Source organism: Colletes latitarsis, chromosome 13 (genome assembly GCF_051014445.1).
Source record: "Colletes latitarsis isolate SP2378_abdomen chromosome 13, iyColLati1, whole genome shotgun sequence".
Classification (NCBI taxonomy): Eukaryota; Metazoa; Arthropoda; class Insecta; order Hymenoptera; family Colletidae; genus Colletes; species Colletes latitarsis.
The window spans coordinates 13,127,359-13,141,718 of record NC_135146.1 but is presented as its reverse complement, the minus strand read 5'-3'; the positions used below and the strand labels follow the sequence as shown (position 1 = coordinate 13,141,718).

Genomic DNA, 14,360 nt, shown 5'->3' with positions numbered 1-14,360 from the left:
TCGAAGAAAAGAATCGATGGTCGAGGGATCGGATGGGTAACGTCCGATCGTCGCGTCTGCTCGAGATACGCGTAAAAATCGAATTAAAAGGAGCCTGGTATTTCGACGCTCGCCTCTTTGTCTTTCTCTAATCTTCGCAAACGATGCTCGACGCAACTCCCGTAAAAAGTCAATCCTTGAACAGAAATTGTCTGGAGTTTCTCCAAGGCTTCGTTTTACAAGATCCCGAACTTTTATCCGCGATTCGTCGCCATTCACAGGATCCTCATCTTCCCCCGAGGCGACTCTTCTCCCCGCAACAGTGGCAATAGCAATACCGGGGGTATATCCCATCTCCTTTAGCTTTACAGCTTTCCAGGGGCTTTATGCTTTTTTCGTTGCGTTCTGCTCGGCGCTGCTCGTTTAATGCAAACCCAACCGCGTGCGTGGATAATGCTCGAGGTATCCCCTTCGTCTCCCATTTAATCCCATAGCCGACACAACAGCAGCGAGACTTGGAGCTTTACATTAAAATTTAAGGACTTTTCAAACGGCTGGAGGACCAACGGGGCCCTTTATGTGGCCACGTGTACCACCACGCGCGGATAAATCTACGCGGGCATTTGCCTCGACATGTGTGTCTTGCGTTTCCGGAACACTCTGACAGGAAACGCACTGAGTGCTCTCGCTTTATATCCATTTTGTGGGGTGTGCGAGCGTGCCGGCATCGTCGGCAATCCCTTTTCACTCTCGTCGCCTGCCTGGCCTGCTAGTCATCCGAAACCCACCCGCTATCCTACGCCATCTTTTACGCCGGCTATGGATTCGGTTCTCGCGGTTTCACCCACGGCCTGCATGCCTTCCCTTCGCCCGCTTCTGTAATCTTCGAGCCGATTGCGGGTAAACCAGCCCCCTTTATGCACTACTATTTACTCCCCCTTCGAGCAACGTCTTTCAAGGGCACAACTAATTACTCGAATCCATTAAGCCCGATTCCGAGTGCGCGTAAGCCGAAAGGATTGTTCCGGGAGCGACGTCTGCCGGATATACATGCTGGAGAAAGCTTTTCGAATCTTTATGATTCCGTACCGGGAGAATCGATGCAGGGGAAAATCCTCTTGATCGTCTGCATACACGAGTCCTCTCTGCCGAGAATAAACCGACAGGAAACGTACCAAGTGCTTTCGGTTTAACTAACGACCGGTGTCTCTCGAGCATACCGGGTTTCTTTCCTTTCGTTCGAGCTCTGTCTCAATGTTTTGTCGGAATACGTAACTTCATATTTCTCCAGTATTCTGCTGCGAAATAGCGACCGTCTCGATACGAGAATCACAAAATTAACAAAAATAACTTTCTCGATATCCGACTGTGTGCTTCTCGGACACAGGCATTGTTTAGCGCTGTGGTCCAACTATACCTGGAAGGCAGATCAAAGTTTCGGTTAACATTATCCACAGATTATGTTACGAAATGTAACATAATCTGTTAAGGGATCTGCATAGTTTCGAGGTAAAATAATCGATTATTTTGCCAAGAGGAAAAGTGTTTTGCAAAAGGGGCTACCTTAGTCGATGTACATATATCAACACCCTATTACGGAATCGTGGGTGGTAGTTCGTCAGGATTCCATCCTTATTTTACCCGGAAACTGGTTCGCGACGATAACTCGCGACCGTGGTGGAGGTTGGGATCGTAACAACGAGGGAAACTCGGTCCTCCGCGCGGTTAACTTTTTTACTGCGGGATCCCGACTATCACCATCCTGAAAATGATTATTCCTCGCTTTACAGCTTTCTTGCCAGGACGGTCGAGTTCCCTGTATTCGTGCCCGCGCACACATCCGCGGACGCTACATTTCCCACAGGCGCACTAGTCTCTACGTGAATTGCATTAGAAATTCGGGGAATATCCGGCGAACTTCCTACGCGCTGATCACTTGAGAATTTCACCAAAGCGCACGTCGATTCGAAGGAGCTTACACCATAAATTTACTCCGTACGTGTGTAACGCCCACTTCGGAAGTAACGTCGCATTACAGATGCACAGGACGGAGGAACAGAAACCGCAGTCCCGGCAGGATATACACTCGCGCAGGATATTTTTGTTCGAATCGTTTTCTGATCTGCCGCTCGAACGACGTAATTTTTCTACGCAAAGGGAACGCAACAGAGACGAATAGCTTGTACAGAGTGGGCCACCCATTGTCGATCGAACTAATGGCATTTTCCGGAGCAGATCTAACGAAAAATTCCTTTTTCTGATCTCGCCACGGCTCGTTAATCCAACGGTTGGGGCGGTTGTCGTTAAACGGAATAAATGATTATCAACAACAGAGAATAAAGCCGGGGCAGAGTGGTTGGCAGATCGGAACGCGGCAGGAAAAAGGACCGCTAATGGCATAAATTGAAGTTTCTAGCTTGGCGTTAACAGAGGCGCGAGCACGTCGCGGGATAAGCCAGTGCGCTGGAATACGTGCGATCCCAACATTCCCAACGGCAGTCACTTTATCGGCGTCGTTGCTGTGTGTGCCGCGAGTTAATGATTCCGTGCTCCAGCCTGCCCACCCCCGCGCACCACTGTGTGCCGCGAACCGGTGACACGCGTCTCTAGAAAATTCTCATTTGAATTGCAGAAGCTGCAGTTCCGCGCGCGTGCGAACCGCAGTCGGCTGATTGATTCATCAAAGCAGCTCGAGCAATTACGTCACCGAGGCAGGTGCCAGAGGAACGAAAAGATTTCCCCACCGTCGTCGTGACCGTCGCGACGCCACACCTTCGCGAGCTACGCCAGGGACCAATTACAGTGTTCCTTGCAGCGCAACGCAACACTGCACCGTAGACACGCCGCAAAACTTTGTCGTGCCGGAGTTCCTGTTTGCCAGCTCGTGCGTGGAGACCCAACACACCTAACAGTACACCAAATATACAGGGTGAATCGTTCAACGCGATCAAATTCCGCCTGAGACGTTACGCTATCGCGGTGCGTCGGTTACTCGACAGAAATTTCTTGAACGTTGAACGAGGCACCGTGGTCGTACTGTAAATTGGCTAGCTCGTTTTCCCCCCCCCCGAGCTTGCTCCGTTAAATTTCTTTTTATGGAGTACGTTGGAAAACAAACTTCATGAAGAAGCTGCAACAACGCCGGAAGATGCGCAATTGAGAATTGCAGATGCCCGCTTAGCTGTAATTGCAGATGCCATAAAAAGAACTCGGCAGTCATTCACGGTATCCGGAAGGAAAACGGGCAATTATAAATAGATGAGATTTATTTTATTCCGACTTGGTCGCTCGGCCAGCTGGATTTGAGCAACGCTTTAAAATCGAATTTATCGCGATCGTGCCGCGCAATCCCCTTTCCATTCGCAGTTTATTGCTTCGCTTACTACCGTTAATCCAATTTCGAACTTTAAACGAGCGACGTCGGATCGATCAAAATTGACGCTTTGAACGACGCGCCTCGCTCAACTTCCGCATTGTATTAACCGGCCGATGATTAAACCATTAAATGTATTATATCGCGCACGCACTTACGTTCGAGTCTTTCGAAACTATGGAAAGTAACGAGGAAAAATGCATCGCACCGATCGCGATGGACACTGTCACCGAGTCCCACGTTACTGGAATTCTCTTCGAAAGCTATTAGACGCGAAATTGAAAAGTTGTTGCAGTAACCCGGAAACTTTTCGGCCCTCCCACCCTTCACCGATTACACACAAATCCCCAAGTCCCATTTAACCCTTTCGAACCGTATATCTTCGATCGAAGAAACAGTTACTCTGATACATTACTTTCCAATGGGCTGGCTTGTCACTGGCAATAATTCTAAGAAACGGCGTCGCATTGAAAGGGCTAAGAGTCATTACCAGAAAAGTCGACGCTCACCATCCCGACGGAGTGTACGCGCGACCAGACGAACGAGCTAGTTTATCTTAACCACTCTGACAAAATGATCGTTTAACGCGTTCCCTATTTTATTAAATATTCAACAGTCACTGTTAATATTAGCGTCTCGGTTTGTTCGTCAGTGGGGCCGGAAAACGGTGTCACGTCGGCATGCGGAGCACTCGATGTAATCGTCAACACGCCTAATTATGGCGAGAGTTTTCAAAGTCCTTAAAGCTCACTCTTCCTTTAATTATTCGTCGCGTGACACCTCGATTTCTCCTCGATACACCTTGCAAGGTGTTTAACCACATACGTGTACACGTTTAACACTAGGTTTACGGTACGCGTCAATTTGACGCATTCAGATTCTAAACTTAACGTTATAGGACTCATAAATATTATTTATGTTGAATTGAATTGATGTAACGATATGGATGTATCCTCTAATTAAAAGAAAAACTGCATTTTAATGCAACCTACTGTTAAATAAGAGGAAAGTCTTAATAAAACTAGTTCAATGTGACGAATCAAAATTCAATCGGTTTGTACTTGAACCACAACACACAGGTCAGACGTTGTATCGGAGAAGAATATAGTCGGAATTGTATTAAACCGGCGATAAAAGGTGGCTACGGATCCGTCCTACATAGATTGGATTGCATTATTTACGAATGCGTTGACCCCATTCGTCGAATATATGAGATCACGAAGCGATACGCTGATTTAAATATCATGAGAGATTTATTAATGCTATTTGTAGAAACGCGTATTTCGATAATTGGTTCTATCGAGCAGATAATGTCCCTAAGTAGACTGTACGCGTTGTCAAGACACTTTTACGCGAACATAAATTATCAATTATTTGCAGTAAATGAATCTACATGTACGTTTGACGATTCCTTGTGTCGTGGTGAACGATTCTCTGCTAGCAAGAAAACGTAGAGTGACTGCCAATCTGATGGATGGAGATATCTGCTGTCTAACTTTTCTACTCTTTTTTGATACTTTACCATCGATCATTTGCAAAAGACTGTCCAAATCATCCTGACGTAACTCCTGAAGCTAGATTCATCTTTTAACTTCAAAGTATTCAAAAGATCAAGTCTATTTTTTTTTGTATGTTCCTTTTACACCTACGTAAAAAATACATTTTCATACGTTTATAAAAGCACTCTACATTTTCTATTTACTTTGTCGTCTTATGGATAATGAATTGTTATGAAATAATGATATTCTGGCAATTCGCGATATGTAAAGTTTCAAATAGATTATTAATCCAAGAATTAAACTGTTATTTATTAAATCCATGTATGTCATTCGGCTTTGAACGCGAATTTCGATACACGTATCCTATAAATGATGAATCGCATTAATCGTCACGAAATGACATTGGAATATCCATAATATACAGAATGCGGTAGAATAGGCAGAAATTTACATATACGGTGGAATTATTGCAGGAGAACAGGGTTTCAAAGTTCTGGAGTGATAGATATTCGTGAGATAATTAAAGTAACGCAAAAATAAATTATATTTCTGTTACCTACGTTATTCAGCAAGAACGATTCTCTAAAAGTAGTAATATGATAAAGTTGACGTTCAAAGTTAAAATATCTGAAATTAATTCTAATTTAAGAATGAATTTAAGAACGAAACTAATTTAGGAACGAAACGAAAACTTTTATTCGTTATACGGGAATAAAATTTGCCCAAGTTTGCCAACAAGCTTGGTATCGATTTCTTGTTTCCCTAACTATTAACTGCACTCGATCCCTTAAAAAAGTCTTAGATATTGGCGAAACGGGTCTCCGGCCTTTGCTTCGTCTCGAAGAGGAACTTATTAAAATATATTACGGTAAGGATTAGAGCTGCGGGGCATGACAATAAGGGACGAGATTAGAAGTTACGAGAATAGGTTGCGCCGGGGGATTAGAAACGTGGAGTACGACGATAAGGGTTCTTACGATACGTAACTGAAGCCTGTTAGAATGTTATTAGCGGCTCGAACTAGGCGACGAAACGAAGAGCACCGGCTTACAGGGGAACGATAAGTTATGGAGGTTGGCTTCACGCAGCAAATTTACGATCCCAAAATTAAGATTCTATTGGCTCCTTAATATATTATGGGATGAAAAATAGATTCCAACGAGCACGGATAAAAATGTCCCAGTCCCCCCGAGTCGGAGATCCGTTTGCAACGTCACGTCGCGTTAATAATCGCGCGAGGTAAATGTAACGCTCCTCATTGGACGTAACCGGAGTCCGAGGCGGAGCGATTAATTTTTAATTCATCGTCGAGCAACACGAAGAAGAAGCAATTCATTACCGCAACGACTCTGGTCAGGTTTCTTCGAACTCGTTCGCGATGTAACGAACTGCTAGCGAACGTTATTACGACGCATTAAAGAGTATTTTGGTCCGAACTCTACTTTCCCCCGGCGACTTTTGCAAATTAACTGGCTATTCAACGGTGAAACTTTCTTCTATGATTTCTAAAACAATCGATGATAGGCAATTAAAATAAATTATCAGGCGTAATCACGCGCGGCGTCCATTATAATTTCACCAATAGAATCGCAGCAATCGTTCGGAGAATTCCAACAAAGCGATCAAATAAAATTCATACGAGCACAAATGACTGCGATCTATCAATGTCGACGCGCAGTATTGGGATATTTTCACCTACTGTTCGTATTAAAGGGAACAACTGCACGTTAAACGGGCATCGATTTCTGTCGGAAGTCATTACACGAAATTAAAAGTCGAACAGAAAAATCAAAGACCGCGCGAACGTCGATTATCTGCTATTTTAAAAAATTTACAAAACCTTTTCTAACGCTGGAATATTCGAAATCTTATTCCTCGGCTATTTGCCTAAATGAGACCACGATATTAACTGTCCGTGGATAAAAAAAAACCAATAAACTGGGAAAGTTTTCGGGTCAAAGGAAGGGAAAACGTCGCGTCGAGCCTTTGAAGCCGGAGCATAAATTTTCATTCGATCGTGACCTTTCGCTATTCGCTCTTATGAAAGATTCAAACGATCGTTACGCAACGACGCGACGGGATGCAAACACGTTCGATTAGAAACGCAACACGACGATCGTGAATATCATCCGGTTATCACGGAATTGTTGTTTCGTTCCTCGAATCGCGAGACTCGTTACTAAGCAAACGATGCGTTTCGCAACAAAGAATCGTATGCGTCGCGGGAGCTTCAATTGATCGCTTTCAGGATCGACAGATTTCCCGGAAACTATCATGCTGCATGTTAAACTTACTTTTGAGCAACTGAGTCGTCAAATTCTAAATTATTAAAAAGTATTTTGACGTACTCCTAATTTATTTTTGCTGCTCGCAGACGACAGTTTCGAGAAACTTTGGCGCAAAAGATTCGCGTTCGCCGGCAATAAACGCGAAAGTATCGACCATCCTTGAATCGAGATAAAATTCTTCGGAGAAAAGCGTCAAGTTACACTAACTCGTTTCATAACACTGTCAATAACAGCAGCGATAATCGATTTCGTTCAATAAAATTTCTCGGAAGCGACGGTTCCAGGGAAGCTTTCTTCGCGGTAATATCGCAACTACCGATTCATTCATTCGGGGCTTAATCACTTGCGAAATGATTCTCGCGTACGTTCGCTTTTACAAGAATAAAATACATACGTGCTTTCATGCTCGAGCATTTTTAACACGTTCGTCAAATTTTACGAGGCCAAAGAGTGGACCGATTATAGACTGAATGTCGAAGCATATTTAGACCAGTGACACAAATGAGCTTTAAAGGGGGTCATCACTCGCGAATTATTCCACACTCGGTGCAATATGGGTAACTCAACGCGTTTCGCTTCTTGATGCAAATGGGTTTACACGTGAGTTGCTATGCCATGCATACATGAACGATACTAACATTTCGGTTATCGTGGTATCATATTTTAAACCATACCATTCAAATACACCTGGGAAAAAATTTAATGAGGGATTCTAGAGGCCAAAATAAGACGAAAATCAAGAATGCCAATTTCTTGATGGAGGCTTCGTTAAAAAGTTATTAACATTTAAAGTTTCGTCCCTATTGAATTTTTTTCTCGAAAATGCGCAAGATTTCGGGGATATGTCTATTCACAAAAAATGCTTATAATTGAGCCCTGCAACGGAAAATATTTTTTCGAAAACGATTTGAAATTCTTTTTTTTCCGTCGAAATATTTCACACCTTCTTGAATTTTTTTCTCGAAACTGGGTAGAAATTCGTGGGTATGTCTATTCACCAAAAATTATTGTAATTGACTCCTACAACCGAAAATAATTTTTTTAGAACGATTTGAAAATTTTTTTTTTCGCCGAGAAATTTCATACCTTCTCGAATTTTTTTCTAAAAAGTGGGTAGGATTTCGAGGGTATGTCTATTCACCAAAAATGATTGTAATTTCCCCCTGTAACTAAATATAATTTTTTTAGCATGATTTGGCATTTTTTAATTTCGTCTAGAAATTTCAGTATCTACTCGAATTTTTTTCTCAAAAGTGGATAGGATTTCGGAGGTATGTGTAATGACTAAAAATGATTGTAATTGACCCCTGCAACTAAAAATAATTTTTTTAGAATCATTTGAAATTTTCGAATTTAATTGTTGATAACTTTTTAACGAAGCTTCCATCAACAAATTGGTATTCTTGGATCTCTAGAATCCCCTATTAAAATTTTTCTCAGGGGTGTATGCACAGAAACTCACTGGAGGTTTAAAAGCGTAGCGAGAAGACATATTAATAAGAACCGAGATCGCGAAATCGACGGGTGGAACGCAAGGATTACGCAGTTGGGGGTAAAAAATGAGTACGCAGGAGCGACGCGGAAATTAATACCCCTGGCGGCCGCGAAAGAAGGGGAAAATCAGCCAACCGAAAGAATAAGGAGAGAAAAAAGGGATCCTGTGAAAATGCGCGCATGGAAGAGTCGACGCGGCGTAGCAGCGGGTCTCGTCAAAAGCGTCGTTTCGTCGGCGCAGACTAATATTATTCGCATGTATTATGTATACCGTGTGCACAATGACGAAGCAGAGCCCGCGGGCTGCTTCGATTCGACGATTTTTTTTTTCCCGCCGTGTCCCTTTCCCAATTCTCTTCCCTCTGTTCGGTGGTACCAACGGCAGAATGCGTTAGCATACTGACGAGAGAGCGAAAGTCGCGAGAGGGGGTGGATAAAGGTGCAAGCAAACCGATGTAACGAGTGCACAAACAAGCAGCACGGTGGTACCCGCGACGTGGTATAATCAAGTTAGGTAAAGTACACCGTCGAGCCTCCAACGCGATTCGAAAACTCGAAAGGATGCCAGTGTACTTACATGCACCCTCCGTCCGTGTTTCCGCGGTGATGCATGTTTGCACGAGGGTATCTGCATCTCGAGAGTAAATACGAGGGAAACCGAGCGTCGCGCCTCGCTTCGCCTCGCCTCGCGTTGCGTACAAATATCCTCTGCCCTTAATACAACGGACACCCCCTAATCATCGAACGCCTGGATTCCACAGCCTTGCTTTCCACACGACGCAACATCAGCCCCTTGTCGCGAATAATCCGCCTCTCGGAATTATTTTTAATACGTAGATCGAAATACGACACGATGCTTTCTGTAAAATTAATACCAATTTTCGAGATACAATTTGCTCCGGTTAATTGTTTAATTCGTTCTAAACAGTGAGTGGGTTTCACGCTGTAGGAAAGTTGTAACTCATTTATCAGTCCCAAGAAAGTTCACTAATCTACTTATTGTCTGGAAATTAACGGCGAATTCTGTAACTTTGTATTCCTGTGGTTGATATACGACACAATTAAGGTCTCGGGCGGTTGCGTGTGTTATTCTTAAGAGAATACCGCGTCTAGATGTTTTCATTATTCACTTTAACGATACTCGGTTGCAAAGTAACCGTTTTTATTTATTACCGAGTAAAGGACTGCTATAAAGTAGCTTCGAAAACAATTATGAAATATTGGAAAATTTTCATTTTTAGTAGAATCGTACTAAATGTCTGCAAATAGTTAATTCGCGCCGTTTAGAATATTCCGGGTTCAAAGTCGATCAAAAATTAAATCGCAGTCGAAAGATACATCACGATTGATACGATCGAATATTTAAGCGAACAGTTTTAGAATTCCGAAAGTTCCTCGTTAATATAAATTACGAGATCGAGAATTTATAGCGTAATTTAACCAGCAACACAGTTAGGTGGAGAATTGCTTTACATAATGTTGCTATTTGTTCGCCGCAGGCTTACATCAAACAAGAAATTACACGGCCTTTGTTTGACCATTAAAAAGGGGAGGATAATCGTGCGCCAACTAATTTCAGGATTTCTCATTTTCGTAACTTAAACGGAAAATGAGATTACGAGGGAGCAGAAGCGCGTGTATTAGTACAAAAACACACAAATAGAAGCAAGGAGAAGTCCCTACTTAGGGTAGCATAATGAAGTTAAGAAAAGTACACCCTGCTGCCGAAGCTTGGTTTCCGGCGTATTCCAAAGACTCGGTTTTATGCTATCATGTGTATGTATGTACGTGTACCCTAAAATACACACCCTTGCGGAAGGATATCTGCCTCTCGACGATAAATATGGCAGAAAATCGAACACCGATTTCGAATTCTAACCCAGAACCTTTTTATCCCGGTGTCTTTAAATAATTGTCCAAGTCTGTACGTAAAAGAATTAAAAGTTTCATTCAAGTTAACATCGAAGAGCAAAATCCAAAGGATGTACGCGTGTTTGTATAAAACTGCTCATCTCTTCGAACAGGATCGATAAAATATTGAAATGTATACCCAACAAATGTGTGGCTCGATATACCTGTGATATTTTACATACCTTTTTGTGGCACTGTAATTTCTATATTTTTCGTTTTTTCTTTTACAAACGAGTTTAGTAAATATTATTCGGCCACCCCTGGGAAAAATTTTAATGGGAGATTCTAGAAGCCAAAATAAGACGAAAATCAAGAATATCAATTTGTTGATTGAGGCTTGGTTACAAAGTTATTAACGTTTAAAGTTTCACTCGTAATGAATTTTTTTCTCGAAAATGCGCAGGATTTCGGGGGTACGTCTATTCACCAAAAATGATTGTAATTGACCCCCACAGCTAACAATATTTTTTTCAGAACGATTTGAAAATTTTTTATTTCGCTGAAAAATTTGTCTACCTTCCTGAATTTTTTTCTCGAAATTGGGTAGGATTTCGGGGGTACGTCTATTCACCAAAAATGATTGTAATTGACCCCCACAGCTAACAATATTTTTTTCAGAACGATTTGAAAATTTTTTATTTCGCTGACAAATTTGTCTACCTTCCTGAATTTTTTTCTCGAAAGTACGTAGGATTACGGTGGTATGTGTATGCACCAAAACTAGTTGTATTTGACCCCAGAACCTAGAAATAATTTTTTTAGAACGATTCAAAATTTTTTTTTTCGCCGAGAAATTTGGGCACCTACCCCCTGTCGATTTTTCTTAAAAATTCGTTATTCATTTTTAATAATTTTGTTTGACGCCCTACAGAAAAGTTGTCTAATACTTTTTTGTAAGTATCCATGAGCTCTATTTCAGGAAAAAGTTTTATTGAAATATATTCACTATTATAGGAGTTATAGCTGTTTGAAAATTAGACGATTTTTATGGGGTTTTTCTAAATTACGAGGCCAAGGAACAACCTTTCAAATATTTTTAGAATTTCTACATATACCTCACTAAAATACGCGTCGTTTGCTTTTTTAAACATTAAAATCCGCCAATCCGTTCAGAAGTTATGGCGTTTTAAAGATTCGCATGAAAATTCAGGCAGACATTTCTGGCTAGAAATTACATTTTCGTTGAGGAATTTTTTTCTCGAAACTAAGTAGGATTTCGAGAGTATGTCTAATGACCAAAAATGATCGTAATTGAACCCCACAATCGAAAATAATTTTTCCAAAACGATTTGAAATTTTTTTTTCCCCGTCGAAAAATTTCACACCTTCTGGAATTTTTTTCTAGAAATTGGGTAGGATTTCAGGGGTATGTCTATTCACCAAAAATGCTTATAATTGACCCCTGCAACAGAAAATATTCTTTCCAGGACGATTTGAAATTGTCGAATTTAATAGTTAGTAAGTTTTTAAGAAAGCCTCCATCAACAAATTGGCATTCTTGATTTTCGTCTTATTTTGGCCTCTAGAATCCCCTATTAAAATTTTTCCCAAGGGTGGCCGAACACCCCGTATATTATATCGTATTTTTATAACCCATATTTTTGAAAAGCTTTTAACGTCCACGGCTGTAACTATATTAGAAGCGTTCGGAGCGTATAATCAGCAGGAAGAATTTTCAGGTATATCGAGGGAACGAGAACGGAATGACAGGGTTAGTAAAAGTACACCATAGGGGCCAGTCACCAACTCGGTATGTAATTCCAAGTCTAGCGCATGTTTGTCTCTCCTTGTTTACAGGTTCTGCGTGTTTGCATACGGGTATCTGCATCTCGACGCCAAACACTGCGACAACCCGATGCGATGCAGTTTGCAACTTGTTTCCCAAGCACCTTATGTGTCCCTCTAAATTACCCGTTCCCCGATGCCGGTTCGCATTATATCGTTATATTGTCAAATAAATAGGCAGGCTTGCCTTTGAAGCAAACGCGGAGCTACCGCCATCGAATGCTCATCGGTGCCTCGTAGTAGAAGACTTCGAGGCGATGTTTCTTCAAATGGGAATCCAACGTACGCGCGTAAACATTTTTCTGAGAAGATATCCGTGTCTCGGCGATTTACGTCGATTTGCGTCGATGAAAGAAAACGGTTCCGCGAGATAGCGTGGTTCGTCGGAAGAAGCATGGAGAAACAGGCGAGAAACGAGTACTAGCGGTAAGAGAATGATCAAGTTAGGAAAAATACGCCGCAGGGATGTGCTCCGAGCGTGTTTCGCGGATCCACCTGTATATTTTCCATGTACCTAATGTCCCATGTGCAATGTACTGCGCGCTCGGAATATCTCCACATCCATGGTAACTGCGGCAACTCGCGCCCTACACGATTTTCAACTCGTGTCTTCGAAACATATTTTTCCCCCAGACGCGCACGCCTAGATATTTTATCGTTTACCAACCAACGAACATCCCTTCTGCTTACTATCATCCGACATAGAGAAACGCAAAACACTCGCTAATTATCTTTTTAATTGCACAGTCTCTTTTCAAAAGTTTAAATGAACAAAAATTCAATCAAATTTCTTCCATTAAATAAATCGTTTCAAAAGTAAATATTAATCAATGTTTGTTTTAAAGTAACTTTTAAAAAAATACAAACACGGGTATATTCGGCCACAAACAATTCCGAAACGGAAAAATTTATTTCGTTCCCGAGGTGCCATCGGTTTTATGCGAAATAACGCTTTTATCAAAATTTGTAAATATGATATTATTCGTCCTGTTGCCTTATACATATTTATATTTTTAGCCAACGATCGAAAACCACCCTCGACTGGCCTCCCAGTGAATTGATCCTTTCGATAAGCCCGCTTCTAAACGGCGTATTAAAATATTTCATATTTTAATTGTGTTTCGAGTCCCGAACAAAAATCTATTCCAACGCATAGAAGCACGCGGATTCCCTGGAAATCGAGAATCTCGAAATCCTTGGAAATTGTTTTCTCGGGAAAGAGAAATAGAAATTTGTTAGAAAATCTCAAGAATTCTCGAGAGGAGATTCCCGATGGCAGAAAGTTCAACCCTTGTCCAACCGTTACCGAACTCTGTGTTCCATCAGAATACGATTTTCCAGCAAAGCAAGTTCCCCCGCGTTACAAATCAACGATGAAAAATTCATCTTATCACACGTCGCTCGAAATCGACTTGTTTCGCGTTTAGTTTCAGTTATTGGGGAAAATATCAAAAGGCGGAGGTGGAAATTTCGACCGATGATCGACTCCTCCGGCAGGGTGAGTTTTGTTTTTCAGGGCGTTTGGCCGATTCTCGTACATATTTGCACGTACACCGGTTCTGGTGCTCCCCTGTATGCACGACTGATGCATGTTTGCACGGGAATATCTGCATTTCCATGGTAAATACGACGAGTTATGCCGCACACGATTTTCGACTCGCGTCTCGTCCGCGCTCCAAGATTCTGTTCCAGATACGTATCGCTTCGAAGAGAGGTTTCCCGCAACGCGACGGCGACGACAAAGATTTCTTACCGCTTAGATAACAACGGTGGTAACTACTTGGGCGATAACAATTCGCGCTAAAGTGCCGGTGATTCGTGTCGTGGGCGTCGTGTTTCCAACCTAGTATCAGCCAACGCCAATTCTTGTCGCGTGGATACAAATTGCTATCGCCGAAACAGTCACCGTCGCTCCAACGCTTGGAAACAGCCGATTTTTTTCGCCTAATGCCTAACACGTATCCGAGTCCCGTGTAGTAGGCGCTGGCGAACGTTTCTACGTGTACATCAGCGTGAAAACGTATGGGGGGC

General features: G+C 42.1%; 1 protein-coding gene across 3 annotated transcripts in view; it reads right to left on the bottom strand.

The window, feature by feature from the left end:
* LOC143349346 (uncharacterized) overlaps positions 1 to 14,360 on the bottom strand; it is a 224,511-nt gene that overhangs the window by 179,178 nt on the left and 30,973 nt on the right. The window contains exon 1 of one of the 3 annotated variants that reach the window (XM_076780527.1): positions 9,211 to 9,266. The exons of the other annotated variants lie outside the window; for them this stretch is intronic. The gene's annotated coding sequence lies outside the window, so the exon portion shown is untranslated. Of the gene's footprint in view, positions 1 to 9,210; positions 9,267 to 14,360 lie in introns of those variants that run through there. 3 annotated transcript variants of the gene reach the window in all.